The 22,170-nt window shown below is 47.3% G+C and overlaps 1 protein-coding gene across 2 annotated transcripts in view; it reads left to right on the forward strand.

Annotated features, from left to right (window-relative positions):
* Window positions 1-295: 295 nt before the first annotated feature.
* The window catches only part of SLC38A5 (solute carrier family 38 member 5), a 414,747-nt gene continuing 392,872 nt past the window's right edge, over window positions 296-22,170 (forward strand). Inside the window, exon 1 of one of the 2 annotated variants that reach the window (XM_078664699.1) lies at window positions 296-448. The gene's annotated coding sequence lies outside the window, so the exon portion shown is untranslated. The remainder of the gene's footprint in view (window positions 449-22,170) is intronic. The other variant, XM_078664701.1, reaches the window with a different exon arrangement.

Here is a 22,170-nt window from a genome sequence, read left to right on the forward strand (position 1 = left end):
TGCGGGCCCCGGTGGATGGCACCCCTCTGCCTGCTCTGCGGGCCCCTCTGCCTCTCCTGCACACAGCTCTCTCAGCCTCCACCCTCCTGCTGCAGGAGGGTGATGTGGCCCCCTGTGGGTGAGGTGACTGGGCCCCGTGCAGTTGGTGGCACCCCGAGGCCTGCGCTGCGGACCCCGATGGGTGGCACCCCTCTGCCTGCTCTGCGGGCCCCTCTGCCTCTCCTGCACACAGGCTCACAGCTCAGCCTCCACCCTCCTGCTGCAGGAGGGTGATGTGGCCGCCTGTGCAGCCTGTGACGCGCCTGAAACCCGAGCTGCCTCTTCCACGAAACTTTCTCCACTCCCAGCCTCGGCTGCTGCCTCCAGCGCCTCCTGCCCTCGCACCCCTGGCTCTGGGCGCTACCAGCCCCCCGCTGCCCCCGCGACTCCCGGGACACTCCGACTGCAGGTGAGACTAAGAGGGGCTTCTGGGCGCTGTGAAGGGCACTCTCTGGGTGCCCTCGGTGGGTGCTACGGTCCGTGGGGGGTCCGTGGTGGGACGTGGCTGTGGGGCCGAGGGCTGGCACTCTCATGCTCTGCATGGGTTGTGGGTGCGTGCGCTGTGAGTTCGAGCGTGGTTGTGAGTGCGCCTGTGTTGTAGGGTGTGCGTGGCAGCAGCGGAGTCTCTGCTGGGCGTGCACGTGCTGTGGATGTGTGCGTGTCCGTTGTGTGTGGGCTTGTGAATCGCTGGCCTGCTGTGGGTGTGTGCATGTGTCGTGGGGAGCGTGTTGTGCGTTTGTTGCTGTGGCACCGCCTTGTCTAGTTGGGTCTCTGCTGTGAGTTGCGATTGTGCTGTGTGAGGTGACCCTGGCCTGAGTTGTGCCGGTGTGTGCGTGTGTGTTGAGAGTGGTAGAGATGCTTTGTGAGTAGCATTTTGTGTGAGTTGCGTGACATGGCCGTGGTTTGTAGCCCTATGCCTGTAGTGTGGTGTTTTATGCATGTGTGGTGCGTTGTCTTGTGAGTTGTGTATTTTGTGGTCGTGTGTATGTATGCACTTCAGAGTGTGTGTTGTGGTTGGTAAGGAGTTCTTACCCCCCCCACACACACACACCTCGTGCACCCTGTCCACAGATGAATGCGCGCAGACAAGTCATAATAATTATAGATCACGTTGCCTTGTCCGGGTCTGACATTTTTTTAAGCTTGAATGAATAATAAACGGCATTACAAGTGAAGGGGCCCGGGATCGAAGGGGCAGGAAGCGGGCGGGGAGGGGCCGGGCCCGGGGAGTTGAACTTGGCCGAGCTCCGCCGCAGTCTCAAGTTTCTGCTGGTGCCCCCGGGGGCCCGGGGTGGGGGGAGGGTTCCGGGTCTGGAGGGCTGTTCTGCACGTACACGAGGGAGGCAGCACCCTCCGTCAGGAGGAGACGGCGCCCCCTGCTGGCCGGCGCCTCCCTCTCGCGCCACGTGCTCTTTGTTTCAAGCCGAATCACTACTCGGGGAAGGAAAGCCTGCAGCTCCAGAGGCCAATGCGCTTGCTGCTGATATCTACTGTGTGTTAAATTAATTAATTTATTTATTTATCTAATGCGATTTTCTATAGCGCGAACATTACCCGAAGGTGTCAGAGCGCCTCACAAAAGAACCAGTTGCAATACATAAGGATTTAGGATTACATGAGTTACATAAAAGATAGAAACGGGGAAAAAATGCAAATGTACAAGTTGTAGAGTCACACAGGGAAGAGATACAAATAGAAAAAATTGCAAATGTACAAGTTGTAAAGTCACTCAAGGAAGAGATAGAAATGGATAAACTCTAAGAATCACATAGGAATGGTAGTGAGTACAAAGGTTGTAGTGCTTCCATGCAGCGGAAATCTAAAAACAAAATAACTAAAGTTAATAAGCATTAACCCCAATAAAGCAGCGTAGACGGTCAATGAGCCAGCTGAGGAGATCTGTGTGTAATCTGATTTTCACGGCTGAAAATCTATTGATGGTAGGTAGCACAACGGGTCAATGTGCCTGCTCTCCAAGCAGGCTTTTAAGTGGTAAGTGATTGGATGCGGTCTTTTGGTCATGTTGCCTTACGCGAGTGTCCACACAAATCTTAAATCCGTGCTTTAAGTGGGATGATAAAGGTGGGAATTCTCTTAAGGAGGCGTGGCCAATGAATTTGAACCCTTTCGAAGGGGTGTGGCCTATTACTAAAGGGTGAAGCTTGACCCATTCAAACTAAAATCCTGCGCCTCACGCAGCGTGCCACCCGACCTGCATTTGGGTGCCTTTCTGGGAGTTTGCTGTTATTGCACCCATACATGTCACACAACAACCAATACAGGTACACCTAAAACAATCCAGCTCTATTGATTTTGCCAGTGCTTGTTAGCTGTATCAGAATTGTTGTGATAAATTCGAATTGAAAATATTTCAATTCTGAAAGTAGGAGACTATGAATTGAATTTTCCTAATGCCTATAGAAGGGGTGGGGAGTGGTCTTCGGAAGACCTTAGACCCCCAACCCCCCCCCCCCCCCCCCCCCCCGAGACAACACCTTCTGCAGACTAGCCATCTCTTATGCATTTATGGCTTTTCTCTCCCCATATCTTTCTGAAATCCTCCATATACACAACTCACACTTCACTGGCACATTTGCAACAAATGCTCCCTAAAGAGGCCAAGAATTGGATGTGCATGTAGTCTGCACACCTCTGTGACCAATGACAGGCACAGGGAGAAACTCGCACTGCCTGCCTCAACTCCAGAGCTCTCATTCAAGGGTCGTGGTGGACACCCACCTACCTACAGAACTCACTCACCCACCTGGAGGTGACTCAGTTCAAAGTATAAACCCCACAGGAGTCAGATGCTGCATGGAAAAACTACAGAAACAACACCTTGAAAAAAGCAAATACTCTTAGGGAATGCAAGATGAAGTAAAGTGTGTGAAACGTAAACAGGGGCAGCATCTCTGATGTGCAAAACCTTAAGGGCCTTTACTGTCCTTGTTGAGAAAGAGGATTTTTTAACCAGTTAAGGACATGAATTTATAGCCCAAAAGGGACCTACTTCAAAGTTGTTTATTTGTTGCTGCCGGCTCTAAGACCCAGAGGGACCCGGCCCACTTAAAGCCCCCTCTTAAGTAGATTTGCCCCAATGTTTCCAGACATCGGCCATTCGCAGGGCAAATGAAAAATGTGACTATGCAGCTTTTGCCATTGAATCAATGGGGTTAACCCAATTAGTCACAGGACCTGGGTAGCACTTTATATGTAAAAAATGGTCCTGGATATAACTCACGACACAATAGATGTACACCCTGCAGTTATTTTAAGCAAGTTCAATCTTTGGCAAAGTCAATTTGCACCTTAGGAGATGTATAATTTACAGCCAGCAATATTAAATGCATTAAACCCAACATATAAATTTCAAAACAAAATTGTTATATATCACAAATTTATTTACATACTAAAAAATTTTTGGGACGATCCAGAACAACTGTTAATGACAGTAAATAAGTGATAGATTCAGAAAAAGGGGGTGCTCAAGTGAATTGAAAAGAAACAATTAAAAGAATAAATGCAGAATAGATTAATACAATCAAAAAGCGAAATTTGCCATTTAGAACACAGAAAGCCTACCCATACATTATTATATACATAATTTACAATGGGAATAGGGAGTTGGGTGTAGGCTGGGGTGGGGGGGGTTGTAGTCGTCGACGTTTCGACCCTAACGCAATACGGGCGATTTCAAGGCCTCTGCTACGGGTCTTCTTCAGGACAGGGATGGGGGGAGGTAAGGACTGGATCGATCCATTTGATCCTCCCACGCTGAATTGTAGAGGATTGATCCTTTTTTCAGACGCCTTGTTTTTCAAGTGCGGACAATTTCTGAAAGCGTCAGAAGCACATACCCTTCCCATTGATTGGAATATATGAAGCATTGAATATTGGTGGTCCAACATTGGCCAGACGTCCGCTATTAACCATTTATGGTTAATCGATCCAGTCCTTACCTGCCCCCCATCCCTGTCCTGAAGAAGACCCGTAGCAGAGGCCTTGAAATCGCCCGTATTGCGTTAGGGTCGAAACGTCGACGACTACAACCCCCCCCACCCCAGCCTACACCCAACTCCCTATTCCCATTGTAAATTATGTATATAATAATGTATGGGTAGGCTTTCTGTGTTCTAAATGGCAAATTTCGCTTTTTGATTGTATTAATCTATTCTGCATTTATTCTTTTAATTGTTTCTTTTCAATTCACTTGAGCACCCCCTTTTTCTGAATCTATCACTTATTTACTGTCATTAACAGTTGTTCTGGATCGTCCCCAAAAATTTTTTTAGTATGTAAATAAATTTGTGATATATAACAATTTTGTTTTGAAATTTATATGTTGGGTTTAATGCATTTAATATTGCTGGCTGTAAATTATACATCTCCTAAGGTGCAAATTGACTTTGCCAAAGATTGAACTTGCTTAAAATAACTGCAGGGTGTACATCTATTGTGTCGTGAGTTATATCCAGGACCATTTTTGACATATGCAGCTTTTGCAGCACTCACCAAGTAGTTTCCCACACAGTGCATAATTTACAGATTTTAACAAAAATTGCTGTTCGCTCTGACTGATAAAGTTAATAAAATCGTCTCACTGGGGATTTATCCACGCTATAGGCTTTTTTTAGCTGTTAATTACAGTGCATAATTACAAAAAAATATATATGTACAAGGGTTCAGGGTTTGGCTCCGGAGTACATATGGTTGTTCCTCTCTGGACCGGAAACAAGCATCTTGGGACCGGTTTCGGGGCATCACCCCTCATCAGCCAAGCTAAGTAGTGAAGTGCTGCGTCGGATGTATGACGTTACAATGCATAAATTCACAACGCATACCATTACAACGAAACTTTTACAACGCAGGATCCATTACAACGCATGCCATTACAACACAGCTGCTATTACAACGCATGCCATTATAACGTAAGTATGGGTACGTTTTTAAAAAAAATGTAATGAATGGGAATGTAATAGTAGTGTAAGTGTTGGATAGTGTAGGGGTTAAAATTACTATTCTAACTCCAGGGGGGTGTAATAGTAGTGTAAGTGTTGGATAGTGTAGGGGTTAAAATTACTATTCTAACTCCAGGGGGGTGTAATAGTAGTGTAAGTGTTGGATAGTGTAGGGGTATAAATTACTATTCTAACTCCAGAGGGGTGTAATAGTAGGGTAAGTGTTGGATAGTGTAGGGGTTAAAATTACTATTCTAACTCCAGGGGGGCGTAATAGTAGGGTAAGTGTTGGATAGTGTAGGGGTTAAAATTACTATTCTAACTCCAGGGGTGTGTAATAGTAGGGTAAGTGTTGGATAGTGTAGGGGTTAAAATTACTATTCTAACTCCAGGGGGGCGTAATAGTAGGGTAAGTGTTGGATAGTGTAGGGGTTAAAATTACTATTCTAACTCCAGGGGGGTGTAATAGTAGGGTAAGTGTTGGATAGTGTAGGGGTTAAAATTACTATTCTAACTCCAGGGGGGTGTAATAGTAGTGTAAGTGTTGGATAGTGTAGGGGTTAAAATTACTATTCTAACTCCAGGGGGGTGTAATAGTAGTGTAAGTGTTGGATAGTGTAGGGGTATAAATTACTATTCTAACTCCAGAGGGGTGTAATAGTAGGGTAAGTGTTGGATAGTGTAGGGGTTAAAATTACTATTCTAACTCCAGGGGGGCGTAATAGTAGGGTAAGTGTTGGATAGTGTAGGGGTTAAAATTACTATTCTAACTCCAGGGGGGTGTAATAGTAGGGTAAGTGTTGGATAGTGTAGGGGTTAAAATTACTATTCTAACTCCAGGGGGGCGTAATAGTAGGGTAAGTGTTGGATGGTGTAGGGGTTAAAATGTAATTAAATACTTACCCATACTTACGTTGTAATGGCATGCGTTATAATAGCAGCTACGTTGTAATGACATGAATTGTAATTGCATGCGTTGTAATGGATCCTGCGTTGTAAAAGTTTTGTTGTAATGGTAGTGTGTTGTTTTAGTTGCGTTGTAATGGTTGTTTCCCACTGCGTCACCGTCTTGGGTTACAATTGTGATCCATGGCACATCCCTGTGGCATGACATGCCTCATAATGGTAAACATGCAATTCTAATGCATGTTTACCTTGGGTGATGCATAAATGGTGCATGTTAGCCACAAGCCCCCAGAAACATTGGCAGCGCACTAGAATGCTCATAAACAACATTGTAAAGTTGAGCATTTACACCATTTGAGCAAAAAAGTAAATCCACGTCGTGTGTGGTAAAACTTGTAGGACATGTTGCACTGTCTAGTTCACATTTGCATTAAACTAGCTCACTCAATTTATAAAGTTTGTTTTGGTGTACAAAGGCGTCCTGCGGCCTTGTGCGGGGTATTTGGGGTCCCATATGACCCCGTCCCATCGTGTTCATCAGAGGTGCTTTGGTGCCACACTATGGAGCTACCACCCAATGGATCTATTTTGCGGGCCCACGTCGCACGACCTTCTGGAGGGTGGACCCTAATAACAAATGGATGCTGGTGATCTTTTTCTAGTCCCACAGCAAAGTTGTAAGGTTTTTTATTTGCAGTATTTTAAAGCAGGAGTTGAGCCATGAAGGGCTCTTTGAAGCTCTGCGGATCACAGACAAAATCATCACGGGGAGGGTGTACACTTTGTACAATTCAGCGGGGAAATAATTCATAAAACTGATGATGGGGTAAGGAAATCAGACTTAGAGTCGAATCCTACAAAGGAATATATGTGACACAGGTGATGTAATCCGGAGTGCTAGACCCTGCTCCTTTCCCTCACACCAGACCCACTGTTAAAGAGGTCTCTTACCGCTCAAAAACATTGCTCTCGGTTGGTTGGACGCCCGTATTTGGTGATGAGTGTCCTCTTTTTAGGTCGAGCATTCGAGATCTCTTGTATATACTTTAGTATATACTTATATGTGTATGTACTTTGTGGGTTCTGGAGATCAGCCCTAGCACTTGTCTGCTTCCGCTTAGGGACTTTTTTTTCTGTTCAACTGCCTCTATTTAACTGTGTTGATAGAAAACGACCAGTAGAGGTCAGTAAAATACCAGAATTGCTTTCTGCTTGCTCAACTGCCTCTATTTAACTGTCTTGATAGAAAACGACCAGCAGAGGTCAGGGAAGTACCAGAATCACGTTAGCATTCTCTGGATTCCAGTTCATAGAAATTGTCTTCCACGAGCACCCGTAGACAATAATGTTTTTTTCAAATCTTGTATTTTCAGTGATATGACCACCGAAGGCCCTGATTCTATATTAAAAACATAGCTTTGGACTATATTATTTCCTGCTGAAAGGCAATATTTCTCTCCATGTGCTCCCATACCTGGCGTGTCACGCATTTTAGTGCTTACTTTCCCTCCATGTTAAAGAAGAAAATATGTGTCAGCACTCAGGCTATTGTGCTGCATAGCTAAATACATGTAAGGTCCCAAAGGCGATACAGATTGCTTTGCAAATGCTTGTTTGGAGCTTGTGTTTGGTCATGAGGGCGCTTTTGACGGGGCTCTTAGTTGGAAGCCCCATGGTTGGTTATGAGGGCGCTCTTGACGGCGCTCCTAGTTGGAAGCCCCATGGTTGGTTGTGAGGGCGCTCGTGACGGGGCTCCTAGTTGGAAGCCCCATGGTTGGTTGTGAGGGCGCTCTTGACGGTGCTCCTAGTTGGAAGCCCAATGGTTGGTTGTGAGGGCGCTCTTGACAGCGCTCCTAGTTGGAAGCCCCATGGTTGGTTTTGAGGGCGCTCTTGACGGGGCTCCTAGTTGGAAGCCCCATGGTTGGTTGTGAGGGCGCTCTTGACGGGGCTCCTAGTTGGAAGCCCCATGGTTGGTTGTGAGGGCGCTCTTGACGGCGCACCTAGTGGGAAGCCCAATGGTTGGTTGTGAGGGCGCTCTTGACGGCGCTCCTAGTTGGAAGCCCCATGGTTGGTTGTGAGGGCGCTCTTGACGGCGCTCCTAGTTGGAAGCCCCATGGTTGGTTGTGAGGGCGCTCTTGACGGCGCTCCTAGTTGGAAGCCCCATGGTTGGTTGTGAGGGCGCTCTTGACGGCACTCTTAGTTGGAAGCCCCATGGTTGGTTATGACGGCGATCTTAGTTGGAGCTACATGGGCTCGTGTTTGCTTATGTGGACTCTCTTCATTAGGGGCTTGTGTTTGGTTTTGAGGCCCTCTTAGTTGGATGCCCACATTTGGTTACGAGGGTGCTTTAAGTTGGAGGTCCTAGTTTGGTTATGATGTTCCTCTTCTTTGGTGGCGCATGTGTGGTTTTGAGGGCGGTCTTTGCAGGAGCCCAGGTTTGACTGGTGATTGCTCTTCTTTGTTCGCTTGAGTTTGGTTATGGGAGTGCTCTTATTTGGAAGCCCATGTTGAGTTACAAGGGTGTTTTTTAGCTAGATCCCTGTTTGGTTATTAGGGTGCCCAGGTTTGTGGTCTCCGGTTTGATTAAGTGAGTGCTTGTCTTTGGGATTCCTGTTTGATTATAAGGGTGGGCTCCTTTGAAGGCTCATGTTTGGCTATGAGGATGCCTTTCTTTTGTGGCTCATGTTTGGGGTTGAAGGCACTGTTAGTCGGACTCCCACGGTTGGTTACAAGGGTGCTTTAAGTTGAGGGCCCATTGTTGGTTATGAGGTTGCTCTTTCTTAGTACTCATGTTTGGTTTTGATGGCGCCCTTAGTTGGGTTGGCGAGTGCTCCTCTTTGTGGGCTCGTGTTGGGTTATAAAGTTGCTCTTCATTGAGGACGTTCATCGTTGGTCCTTGGGACTGCTCCCTGGAACCAGCGGGAGTAGTGGATGGGGCACACCATACAACAATAATACTTTGAACATTGGGCTTACTGTGGGAGATTATTGGGGGAGGTGCCTTGTGTGTTTTTTAGGCTCGCAGTTTTGCTTTGGTTGTATATTCGTTGAGGGCTGTGTTCGATTAGGAGGGCGCTCGTAGTCGGAGGTCCATGTTTGGTAGGAGAGTGGCTCTTAGTTGGAGGACTGTGTTTGCATATGAGTGTGCTCTTCTAATTATGAGGAAGATCTTCCCAGAAGACCCATGTTTGGTTATGAGGGCGCTCCTCGCGGCAGCCTCATGTTTGGTTAGGAAGGAGCTGTTCACGGGAGCCCCATTTTTGGGTATGAGGGCGCGCTTCCCTGGAGCTCCATGTTTTGTTATGAGGGCGCTCGTAGCTGGAGACCCATGTTTGGTTATGAGGGCGTTTCTCGCAGGAGCCCCAAATTTTGGTTATGAGGGCGCACGTAGCTGGAGGCCCATGTTTGGCTATGAGGGCGCTCGAAGCTGGAGGCCCATGTTTGGTTATGAGGGCGCTCGTAGCTGGAGGCCCACGTTTGGTTATGAGGGCGCTCGTAGCTGGAGGCCCACGTTTGGTTATGAGGGCGCTCGAAGCTGGAGGCCCATGTTTGGTTATGAGGGCGCTCGTAGCTGGTGGCCCATGTTTGGTTATGAGGGCTCTCGTAGCTGGAGACCCATGTTTGGTTATGAGGGTGCTCGTAGCTGGAGACCCATGTTTGGTTATGAGGGTGCTCGTAGCTGGAGACCCATGTTTGGTTATGAGGGCTCTCGTAGCTGGAGACCCATGTTTGGTTATGAGGGTGCTCGTAGCTGGAGACCCATGTTTGGTTATGAGGTTGCTCGTAGCTGGAGACCCATGTTTGCTTATGAGGGCGCTCGTAGCTGGACCTCCATGTTTAGTTATGAGGGCGCTCGTAGCTGGAGGCCCACGTTTGGTTATGAGGGCGCTCGTAGCTGGAGGCCCACGTTTGGTTATGAGGGCGCTCGTAGCTGGAGGCCCACGTTTGGTTATGAGTGCGCTCGTAGCTGGAGGCCCATGTTTGGTAATGAGGGCGCTCGTAGCTGGAGGCCCACGTTTGGTTATGAGTGCGCTCGTAGCTGGAGGCCCATGTTTGGTAATGAGGGCGCTCGTAGCTGGACCTCCATGTTTAGTTATGAGGGCGCTCGTAGCTGGAGGCCCACGTTTGGTTATGAGGGCGCTCATAGCTAAAGGCCCACGTTTGGTTATGAGGGCGCTCGATTATATCTCGCTGTATGCAGATGATCTTTTATTATATCTAGCGGACGCGGAACAAGCATTGGGGGGAGCAGTGGATATGCTGGGCAGATTTGGGCGGTTATCCGGCCTTAGGGTAAACTGGGCTAAAACCTGCATCTTCCCGCTACGGGCGGGCGCATCGTGCCCTTCACTCACGATGGGGGCGAGGTGGGAGCCCACTTGTTTCACATATCTGGGAGTACGCATTTACCACGAAGCCGCGGACCTGTTAGAAGGTAATGTGGGACGATGCGTGCCAGCACTGAAGGGTAGCATGGCCTTTTGGGTGTCCCTCCCTCTGTCGGTGCTGGGACGTGTAGCCCTACTGAAAATGGTAGCACTCCCGAGGCTACTTTATTATTTCCGGACTCTACCGGTGTGGATCCCGCAGCGGGTCTTTAAAGATTTGAGGGTGCTGGTCACTGGCTTCCTTTGGGGGCACGGCAGGCGCAGGGTGGCATTAGGTACTCTGATTAGACCCAAGCTCGAGGGGGGGATGGCGGTCCCTGATTTTGAATTGTACTATCTGGCGGCACAACTGCAGATCTTGACTCAACACATTGCCAAGGAATTCAGGGGACCGGAACACGGACGTGGGCTTGGTATCCAGAGACATGTCTTATCATACATAGTCATGCAACAGAAACTAGATATGAGGGCCCTCACGATGGAGGAACGGACGCTCAAACGGTGCTGGCATAGGAGTCTAAAAAGAGCGAAAAGAACCCGACCGTATGCACCGGAGATACCGCTGGGGATGCTGACTGCATTGCCGCATGGAGGAGATTGGTCCACACTGTTAGAATGGGAGGAGTTGGGAGTGCAGATGGTGGGAGATCTATATCTAGATGGGAACTTGGTCCCTTTTCAAACGTTACAAGAGCGCTTTGGCCTGCCGGGCGGGTCCTTTTTACTGCACGCAGCAGTGATAGCGGCGATGCAGAGACACTGGAGGGAAGGGTTGGCCGAGCCGGAGACGACCATGGCTTGTCAATATGTAGTGATGGCGGCGGGTACTGTTAAGGCGGTCACTTGCATCCACATAAGAATGTTAAGTGAGGGACTGGACCCCCTCCTGGCGTTAAAAACGAAGTGGGAGAGTAGTATAGGCAAACCTATACCGGACACGGTCTGGAGTCAGATCCTGGGTTGAACATGGAAGGGTACAAAGAACGCACAATTTCAGCAGGTGCATTTCTTCATCCTCCATAGGGCCTACTTGACCCCGGAGAGGATTTCTAGATATTTTCGAGTACAAGATGCAATGTGCCCAAGATGCTTGGCGCCGGCGGCTGATCTGGATCATCTGTTGTGGGGATGCCCGAGGCTAGGGACCTATTGGCCGGAAGTGGGGGACATCCTGAATGCGATTACGGATAGGGAGGTGGACTTTGATATGGCAACCTGTCTGCTGCTTTGGTTCCCTCACACTAAGAGAACAAAAGTTACGAGTAAGTTTATTGACCTGGGACTCATGTTGGCTCAGAGGGAGATCACCTGGCACTGGAAATCTAAGGAGGGCCCATCAGTGAGAAGGTGGATGAATGAACTGTTGAAATGGTCCAAGTGTGAGAGTGCTCTGAGACTGAGAGAAGCTGTTAAGACTGATAACGAGAAGAGCTTGGATCTGGCGAGAGCATGGGAAGCGGTGGTTCAGGCATTGCGTGACTATATGGTGGGGGCTGAAGGTGAGACGAATTGAATGGACGGAACTACGTGATGCCTAAAAAAAAAAACAAAAAAAAACAGATAGCAATTCCCGATGGGTAGTGTGCTCCAGGGTTGATACAGATTATTAGGACCAGCATCAGCAGCAGTGGGAGGGAATAGAGGGGGGGCAAGCATACGAGGGGTAGTTAGGAACCGCGACACAGTCCAGGAGAATACCAAAGGTAGGGTGTGCAGATAGATTACAGGAAGGGAGGCCCTTAGGGAGTGACAAAGACTGTCCGGATAGTGATGGTAGTAGGACCCTGGGGAGGTCGTTGGATAACACCTGGAAGTATTTCACATGGGCGGGAATGTACTAGTGACGTTGCCACCACCGGACATGTGTCAGTTTGACAGTACAAGGGGGGCGGGAGTTTGGGGGGGAAAAAAGCAGATACTGAATGGTGATATCGACCACCTGCCCGTATGGGGTGGAAACTGTAGCATCTCTATGCAGAGGAAAAGACATCATGATTTGGTGCGCCGCCCAGCCTCCGGGATGTGGGCTAAATGGCTGTGTACAACTCTTATGACAGTTATATGAGGTATGATGCCTTTGATGTAATGGTTGATCTACGGTGAGAACTGGTTTCTGATTCTGCAATAAAAATAAATTTAAAAAAAAAAATGGTTATGAGGGCGCTCGTAGCTGGAGGCCCACGTTTGGTTATGAGGGCGCTCGTAGCTGGAGGCCCATGTTTGGTTATGAGGGCATTCCTCATAGGAGCCCCATGTTTGGTTATGAGGGCGCTCGTAGCTGGAGCCCCATGTTTGGTTATGAGGGCGCTCGTCGCTGGAGCCCCATGTTTCGGTTATCAGAGCACTCTCAGTTGGGGACTAGTGTTTAGATGCAAGGGTCTTCTTTTTGGTGGCTAGGTTGAGGTTTTGAGGGGCTCTTAGTTATGAGGCACTGTTCCTCAGAGGCTCATGTTTGGATATACCGGAGGTCTCATTTGGCGACCCACATCTGGATGCTCTTAGTGGAGAGCTTGTGTGTGGCTATGGGCGCTCTCAAGCAGCGAGACTGCGGCAACTAAGAGAACAGTACATACATCCACGCCATCAGACGTACCTTCTGTGGCCTTCTCTTGCCTCCACTCCCTGCCAGCCCTCTGTCTCTCCTGGGACCTTCCGCCTCACTCTGATGGTCCTCTTTTCCTCCATCCTGCGCCTCTTCTAACAGTTCTAGGCTGTTCTGGCTCTTGGCTTCATACCCGAGTGGACTTGCTGGTCGCTTGTCCCTTCGGGGTCGCCACGGGCCAGTGTTCAACCAGCCTAATGGTATCTTTACACAGAGGTCAGGAAAAAGGTAGGTAAATCAGCAATATCCCGTGGTCTGCACCCTTGAAATAAAAATATAAAGGTCCAAACACAAGAAGAATTCAGGTAAAGAGTGTTTTTTTAGCGCTGTCTGCATTATTTCTCATTGATGATCAAATTGCAGGTTATAAAGAACACTGTGGATTTTGCACAAATTCTGACTCAACTAGCTGGGATGGGCCCTTCCAGCATCTCAAAACGCGAATAAATGGCGGTCGTTTTTTCTGAAAAAAGTAGGGGGCACTTACCTCCCCCTGCTGGTGGGGCTCTCTGCCGGCAACACCTAAGTATGGGGGGAGGCATGGAGCCTTATAAACTAGACAACGGGTCACAGGGCCCAGTGAAGACCCTAACACTACGAACAGGATGCCCAGCCCAGGGGCTGAGTTTAATGGAGTCTGGAGCGGGAAGTGTTTCCGGTGGGGAGCACGTGACCTCTCCCATAGATTGCAGAATGTCTCAAGGGGGCACTGCGCAGGTAGCGCTTAGAGTGACTTTGCCAGTGCTGCAGGCGCGCGCGAGGCGCGCTGCTTTGGATCAGGACAGGGCCACAGGGGGCCCCGAGTGCCATGAAGAGCCCTTCTTGGACCGCGCACACTCCACATGGCACAGAAACCGCCTGCACGTGACTAAAGAGGAAGCCACGCACCCCTTTTACCTGGAAACCTTATTATCTACAGAGGAATTCGTAGAGCGTGACCTTGGGCGGGAGAACCGGTTCTGCCGCGTCACTGGGCCTCCTGGGGTACTTGTTGCAGTCAGGTACGGGACAAAGCGCCGCGTGACGTTTGCAAACAGTATATACACTCTCTGCAGTTTTTGTGTCCTCCTGTCCCATTTCGAGTGGATTAGCACTGGCCAGGTATGATTGTAGTGTGGTTTAAAATGCCATGTCTTGGAGCTCTGCCCCATCCCAGGCCCTAGTGAACTCACACACACGTGTGTGTGGTACCTTTAACACCAGGAGGTGGCTGGCATGAATGCAGTGTGGTTTAAAAGGTCATGTCCAGAGGCTCCGCCCACTCCCAGGCCCTAGTGAACTCACACGTGTGTGTGGTACCCAGGCCCTAGTGACCTCACACGTGTGTGTGGTACCCAGGCCCTAGTGAACTCACACGTGTGTGTGGTACTCAGGCCCTAGTGAACGGCCCTAGTGAACTCACACGTGTGTGTGGTACCCAGGCCCTAGTGAACTCACATGTGTGTGTGGTACCCAGGCCCTAGTGAACGGCCCTAGTGAACTTACACATGTGTGTGGTACCCAGGCCCTAGTGAACTCACACGTGTGTGTGGTACCCAGGCCCTAGTGAACTCACACGTGTGTGTGGTACCCAGGCCCTAGTGAACGGCCCTAGTGAACTCACAGGTGTGTGTGGTACCCAGGCCCTAGTGAACTCACACGTGTGTGGTACCCAGGCCCTAGTGAACTCACACGTGTGTGTGGTAGCCAGGCCCTAGTGAACTCACACGTGTTTGTTGTACCCAGGCCCTAGTGAACAGCCCTAGTGAGCTCACACGTGTGTGTGGTACCCAGGCCCTAGTGAACTCACACGTGTGTGTGGTACCCAGGCCCTAGTGAACGGCCCTAGTGAACTCACACGTGTGTGTGGTACCCAGGCCCTAGTGAACTCACACGTGTGTGTGGTACCCAGGCCCTAGTGAACTCACACGTGTGTGTGGTACCCAGACCCTAGTGAACTCACACCTGTGTGTGGTACCCAGGCCCTAGTGAACGGCCCTAGTGAACTCACACGTGTGTGTGGTACCCAGGCCCTAGTGAACTCACACGTGTGTGTGGTACCCAGGCCCTAGTGAACTCACACGTGTGTGTGGTATCCAGGCCCTAGTGAACGGCCCTAGTGAACTCACACGTGTGTGTGGTACCCAGACCCTAGTGAACTCACACGTGTGTGTGGTCCCTTTAAGACCCGGAGGTGGCTGGCATGTTCAAGCGGTGACGTGCAACAATGGAAGTGGGTTGGACTTCAGAAACAGTTTCAAACACGAGGAGGGAGACTTTTTCTGCAGGTTCCTTGGCTCGTGCACAACTTGGGCGAAGAAACTGGGAGTTCATGGCAGTAAATGCAGCTTGAGTTCCATTGGTTTCTGCTGCTCAGAGCTGGTGTTCCTGGTTTCCAACGAGCGAGCCGTGCAGCACCAGCTGTGAAATCCTATCTCAGGAAAGATCCACGCCGTTCCTGTTTAATACAGATTGTATCTAGAGGAACAGCACGCAGTGTTTAATTTGTAAAATAAATAAATAGCTACAAGCATGGGCGTCCAAAGAATTTTTTTCAGGGTGGGGACATCATTTAAAAAAAATCAAGATTGCGGCAGCCCGATCTTTGAATTGTTGTTGAAAGGACAAATGAAAAATCCAGGACACCCATTGCTACAAGTCCATGGGTGCAAATTATTTTGGGAGCCAGCCGCATGCATGCCCAAATGCCGGGGTTCCTGGAAACCAAGGGTGTCTATTCTGGATTCCACAGGAGGCCTCTTTCTTCTACTTCCCTGCACTTCCTGTCTTTTTGGGCCATATGTATCATAGTTCCGTTTTGCGAATTCTAAATAGCAATTTTTAAGGAATCACTATTTAGAATTCGCAAAACGGTATGTATGTAAAAAAAACTCTTCTTTTTAGCGATTCCTTACCATTCCTAATTTGCGATGAGCAAATTGCTAATCGCAAATTGCCCATTCATTTCTATGGGCCAGGAGGCCCATAGGAATGAAGGGGAAATTTGCGATTAGCAATTTGCTAATCGCAAATTAGGAATATTTTCAAGGGTGCAGGGGTGTCTCAAGAACACCCTGCTGCACTCCTGAAAATGACATGTGGGGGCATATTGCGCACATACATGCCCTAAGGGCATGTATGAGCGTCATATGGCACCTTTGGTTTTTTTGAAAATTGCTTTTTTATAAGAATTCGCAACTTACCACCAACTAGAAGTTGGTGGTAATTTGCGAATCCTTATGGGCATTTTTGAATTATTTTTTCTTTGATACATTGCATTTAAGGAATCGCAAAATTTGCAATTCCTTAAGTGCAATCGCAAAATAAGGAATAGCAAATTTTGCGATTCCTTATTTTGCAGCAAAAATGTTACATACATACCATTTAGCAAATTAGCATTCACAAAGGCCAAAATTCTGCGAATTTCGGCCTTTGCGAACGCTAATTAGCTTGATACATATGGCCCTTTATCTTATGAATAGCGAGGGTGTCTAGTCTTGATTCCACTTCAGGCCTCTTTCTTAATACCGAGGGTGTCTTGTCTCGATTCCATTTCAGGCCTCTTACTTCCACCATCCTACTCTTCCTGTCTCTTTATCTCATGAATACCTAGGGTGTCTCCTCTTGATTCCACTGCATGATGCCTCTTTCTTCCACCTCCCTGCACTTCCTGTCTCTTTATCTCATGAATACCAAGGGGGTCTAGTCTTGATTCCACCCCAGGCCTCATTCTTCCACCACTCTACTCTTCATACATCTTTATCTCTCTGTTCCGACTTCTTTTTCATCCCTGTTTTCCTCCTTTGTCTATCTTTTCCTCTCTTTTTCTGTTTTCTTCCTTTATCCCTCATGCTCTGGATCAGAGTCAGATGGTGAAAAATAAGAACCGGTTTCCTAAAGCGAGTGCCGGTGGGCCGCTCCTGCAGCTAGCTCTGGTAGTCAGAATGGCACTGTGACTTATTCCTGTGAGATGTTCACACACAGACACAAGAAATACTGTGGTGCTGTAGCTCGCTGGCTGTTTTTGGGTATCAACGACTTGGCTGACGGTGCAAGTGACCATATCAGATTTCTATGTATTCAGGGCTCGAAAAATCCACTCGCCCCCTCGCATTTGCGAGCCAGATTTAATTAGTGCATGCTATTTTTAGGTCCTACGTGCCCTTTCTGGTGAGTAGGAAGACACACTGACTTTTGACCTCTGTCTCTTAAAGCAGAGCAAATGTGGCAAGATAACAATATTTAAAGACCTCTTTATTGCTCACAAAGTGAACGAGCAATAAAAAGGCCTTTAAATCTTGTTAACTTGACACATTTGCTCACAGAGGTCAAGCACATTGCAGTTAGGTGAGTTGATTTTTGAAGTTACTAGACCTGAAGATCCAGTGGGAATTTTTTTGATTTTTTGAGGTAGTTCACTTATAAAAGTGAATTCCTCCTTACCAACCTACTCTATTGAGAAAATGTAAGCATCGAACTTTTGAATTTCCAAACAAACTTTGGTGCAGAAAGCGACCATCAGAGATTTTTTAAAGGCATTGGGCAATTGCCGGGTCCCTCACCTTCCAAGGGGCCCCTGAGAAAGTACATTTTCTCTCTCTATCTAACTCTCCTCTTTCCATTACTGTATCCGAACCTCTCTTCTTTTCTCTGCTTACCTCTGCCTATCTTTGCCCAGTGTCATTTTAAGGATTTTTGGGGTCCTCAGAAAGAGATATTCCAACTGATTTGTGTGAAACACATTTCCGAAAGTTTGTTTGGCATCACGCGTCCTACAACTAGCACAAAAGCGGGTGATACAATTGAAAGCGATGACAAACAGGGGGACCCAAGGTTTGTCTTGCCCGGAGCCCAAAAATTCTTAAGACAACACTGCAAACATTTACCTGTACCCCTCGTCTGTGACCTACGTGAACCCACACACTTGCATTGGAGGTGTGTGACAGTGTAGAACCACATGCAACAACCACAAGGGCACATTACATACATGTGCATGGTGTGGGAGTTTGTGCTTCAAAAGTACCTTACATACATGTGCACGGTGTGGGAGTTTGTGCTTCAAAAGTACCTTACATACATGTGCACGGTGTGGGAGTTTGTGCTTCAAAAGTACCTTACATACATGTGCACGGTGTGGGAGTTTGTGCTTCAAAAGTACCTTACATACATGTGCACGATGTGGGAGACTGTGCTTCAAAGATACATTACACAGACGTAGACAGACGGCGTGGGAGTCTGTGCTTCAAGGGTACATTACATACATGTGCACGGACTTTGTGCGAGTCTGTGATTCAAAGGTACATTACATACATGGGAAAACAAACAAAAGAAACCTGGTCAGAATCACTGTGAGTATGCCATGTTGAGTCTGAGACCATGAGTCCATTAATGACACTGTAGTGATATCACTGGGCTAGAAAAAATTCCCATCAGCCCACCCATCTGGTGGTGTATCGTCACGTGGGAGATGTATCATAAATCCAAATCTTCAAGCAACTGAGATTGATGCAAAGAAGGATTTTGAAGATTTTAAGACCACAGTGATTCACTTGTGATGCCAATGGAGTGCAGTGCGCGTGAGAAAGTGGAAGTGTGTGATAAAATTGACTCAAAAGGACCAAAAATTCAGTTTATTCAGTATGGTACTATGGTCAAAACTAAAAACAATGCCTCAATAGTTTTAAATAATAACTAACCCGAGGCATAGTGCATATTGGTCGACATGTTTCAGCTAGATGGACAAATGGTCCTAGCTTTCTTCAGGACCCGGTGAAATACTGCGACTGCAAATTTACACAAATAATAATGTACTTCTAGTGTTGAATTTGTACAAACAATAATGGATAAATCCTACCAGTTGTTCTGAGCCCAGATGTATACTGGTGGCAATCCAATCTTAGCGTCTATCCTAAAGCAAGATAGAAGATGTACAACTCAATAGTGTGAAGAATGATCTCAAGGATACAACAGACAAACAACAAACACACTCACAATACGGTAGAGAAATTCTCGCTGCAACACAGTAGTTAATTAAAATACCACTGGATAGGTGTATGAAAATCACAGCAAATTAACAAAATAACTAAACTCACCCAGCATTATGTGGGATAATGCCTCACCTCACCCGGTCACCCACTCGGGAATCGGGAGGCCCCGCTCTGTCAGAGAGGAAAAATTCAAGAGACCTCAGAAAAATATAAGGGGTACTTGAGTGCAATTAGTCACTATTTATCTTTGTTCCACTGACACAACCTAGTCATTAGAAAGGAGATTCAACCCCAAAGAAACCATGGCAATAGCTATGCAAGGTAGTCATGATGAACTAGTGAAAAAAATGATGAAAAATGATCTTGTGGTGTAAGTAAAAAACACCCCAAACAAATAAGTATTCATGCTTCAAGAGGATGTTTTAACAAGATCAAAGTAACAATGACATAAACTAGAGTGGCTAAACAAAGCCCCACCTCAAGCGTCTTACCTGTCCGTCGGTACCTCTGTGTTGGCATCCGAGAGGGAGTGGAGGTAACCGACGGACAGGCGCGCTCGTCTATATATATCATGGTTAATTGATAATAGGATGCAGCTGTGTAAAGTAATGCGCTAAAACTCGCGATAGAGGAGTGCGCTATACACCATGTCTATGCGCGCTGAAGGAGTTTTGAACAATGCGCTATACACTGTGCCCATGCGCGCTGAGGGAAGTCTGAAAGATGTTAGCGTCAGCTACAAACGAAGCTGTGCGCATGCGCAATGCGGGAACACTATGTCATCACGCATGCGTAATACGGTTAGCTGCGCGAGGTCGCGCCAGCCAGTATACAAGCTAAACGCAAGCGCGGTTAGTAGCGAATATTGTGCGCATGCGCGCTGAAGATAACGGGCGTCAACACGGGTGTCAACACAGCGAGGTACAATGTGTAGTATCTCCAAGCTGTATTGGCACCTCGTCATTCAAAAAGTGTAAGCGCAGATGAAGTGGATGGGTCTATCTACCGGAAAATAGAAAGTGTGTAGATAGCAAAAGGGTACCTGTATATTAAAATACAATTGGTTGTTTACCCAATGTGTTGGCCAACAAAATTAGGAACAAGAAATCCCACACAGAGTATATCACTTATGAGGCTCAATCAAACCAGTCATGGGCTCTATAAACTGTTATACGCAGATTATCACTCACAATTAAATGATAGAGTTCTCGGAATTACATGGACCAATACCCGGACATAGATAGTTACAATGATGTCCACGGTATGTCATCATTAAGTCCCTGGATGTGGCTTTTAAGAAGGAAAATCCATTTATGTTCTTTCCTAAATAAGAACTTGGATGTATCATTGATGTGAGGAGGATGAACGGCTGCTCAAGGATTAGCCATTTCATCTCTTTGGCTGAGTGTCTAGCATCTAGGGAATGGTTTGTCAGTTTAGTAGCCTGTTTTCGACACCTGATGGTGCTCTTATGTTCCCCAATTCTTAATTTAATCTTACGGGTGGTATAGCCAATGTATTTAAGGGAACATGGGCAGATGATCATGTAGATGACATTGTCAGTGTTACAATTCGTATGTTTCCTGAGAGTCCATATTTTGCCTGTACCAATGTCGACTGTTTTGGTTTTAATCGTCTGTGGACAAGCACTGCAAGACCCACATGGATAGTTACCGGTAACCGGTGGAAGGTCCCACAAGTTGACCGATTTTTCACAGATGGAAGTACGGGGCCTGGTGTGGACAAGGGTGTCCCTCAGACTAGGTGCTCTTTTGAATGAAAAGAGGGGTTTGGGGATGTTGGCATTAGTAGTGTTAAGGATACCCCAATGTCTACGAACTGTACGTTGCATAGTATTAGACAATGCATTGTAAGTGCTGACAAACGTGAGTCGTTCCATGGGTGGTTTAGGTGGCCGTTTCTCAATAAGTGCCTCACGATTGTTGTTTGATGCACGTTTCCATGCTCTCTTGACAAGATTACGAGGATATCGTCGATCTTGTAATTGGTTAGCCAGCACATTGGCATGTTTGTTGAACAAATCTCTAGAGGAGCAGTTCCTCCTAAGTCGGAGAAACTGCCCCACTGGGAGATTGTCCACTAGGGAACGTGGATGGTGACTCTCGAAGAGCAATAGTGAGTTCCTCGCCATTGGTTTTGTGAAGAGCTCACTCTGAAGTCCACCAGATTCTGGAAAGATGGAAAGATCTAGAAAAGAGAGTCTCTCGTGGCTATACTCTAACGTGAAATTCAGATGTTCATTTTGTTCATTGAGCCACAGATGGAAAGCCTGGATCTCAGTGGCAGAGCCTCGCCAAACCACCAAAACATCATCAATATACCTCTTCCATAGCACCAGATGGTCAAAATATGGGTTGCTATGGTTGAGTTTATGATGTTGCTCAAATTGATGCATGTATAGGTTGGCGAGGCTCGGGGCGAAAACACTGCCCATCGAGGTCCCAGAGATTTGGAGGAACAATTGGTCCTCAAATTTGAATTTTTTTTTTCTCATAGCCAATTCAGCGCATGCTAAAATGAAACTGACAGGGGTGATACTGTCAAGATCTTCTGTCGATAGCAAACTCCTGATGGTATCGAGTGTGTCCTGCTGTGGTATGCAAGTGTAGAGTGATTCTACATCAAAACTCACAAGCAGGTCAGTCTCCACATTAAATTCTATAGTTGGTAAAAGTCTAAGGACGTCCGCCGTGTCCTCGAGGTATGTCGGCATTTTCTTGACCAAAGGTCTGAGAAAGAAATCCACAAAAGTGGAGAGAGGCTCCAAAAGGGAACCAATCCCTGAAATTATGGGACGCCCTGGTGGTGGTCTAGTGGCTTTATGAATTTTGGGTAAACAGTAGAAGCCAGGGGTGATTGGCTTCTCTGTCACCAAAAATCTGGCTTCTTGTGGTGTGATCCATCCTTCGGTGTTACCCTCGTCCACTAAAGTTCTAATTTCAGCGAGTAGACGTGGGGTAGGGTCTTCAGTTAGACGTTGGTAGAATCTGTCATTGTCTAATTGTCTAAGACATTCCTGTCGATATTGGGTCAAGTCCATAATCACAGTGGCTCCCCCTTTATCCGCGGGTTTTATAATGATAGACGGATCCTGAGATAGACTCTTTAGGGCCTGTTGTTCCATTTTAGAGAAATTGTGAAATATACGTTGATCCGTGTCCTGCATTTGTGCAACGTCATGTCTGACTGCCTGTTCAAAAGTGATAACATGAGAAGGGACTTGATGACTCAAAGGAGTGAAAGTAGATACCGGACGTAGTCCTGTGTTGGTTGGCATAATGTCGTCTGAT

This window comes from Lissotriton helveticus, chromosome 10 (genome assembly GCF_964261635.1).
Source record: "Lissotriton helveticus chromosome 10, aLisHel1.1, whole genome shotgun sequence".
In the NCBI taxonomy this organism is placed as follows: Eukaryota; Metazoa; Chordata; class Amphibia; order Caudata; family Salamandridae; genus Lissotriton; species Lissotriton helveticus.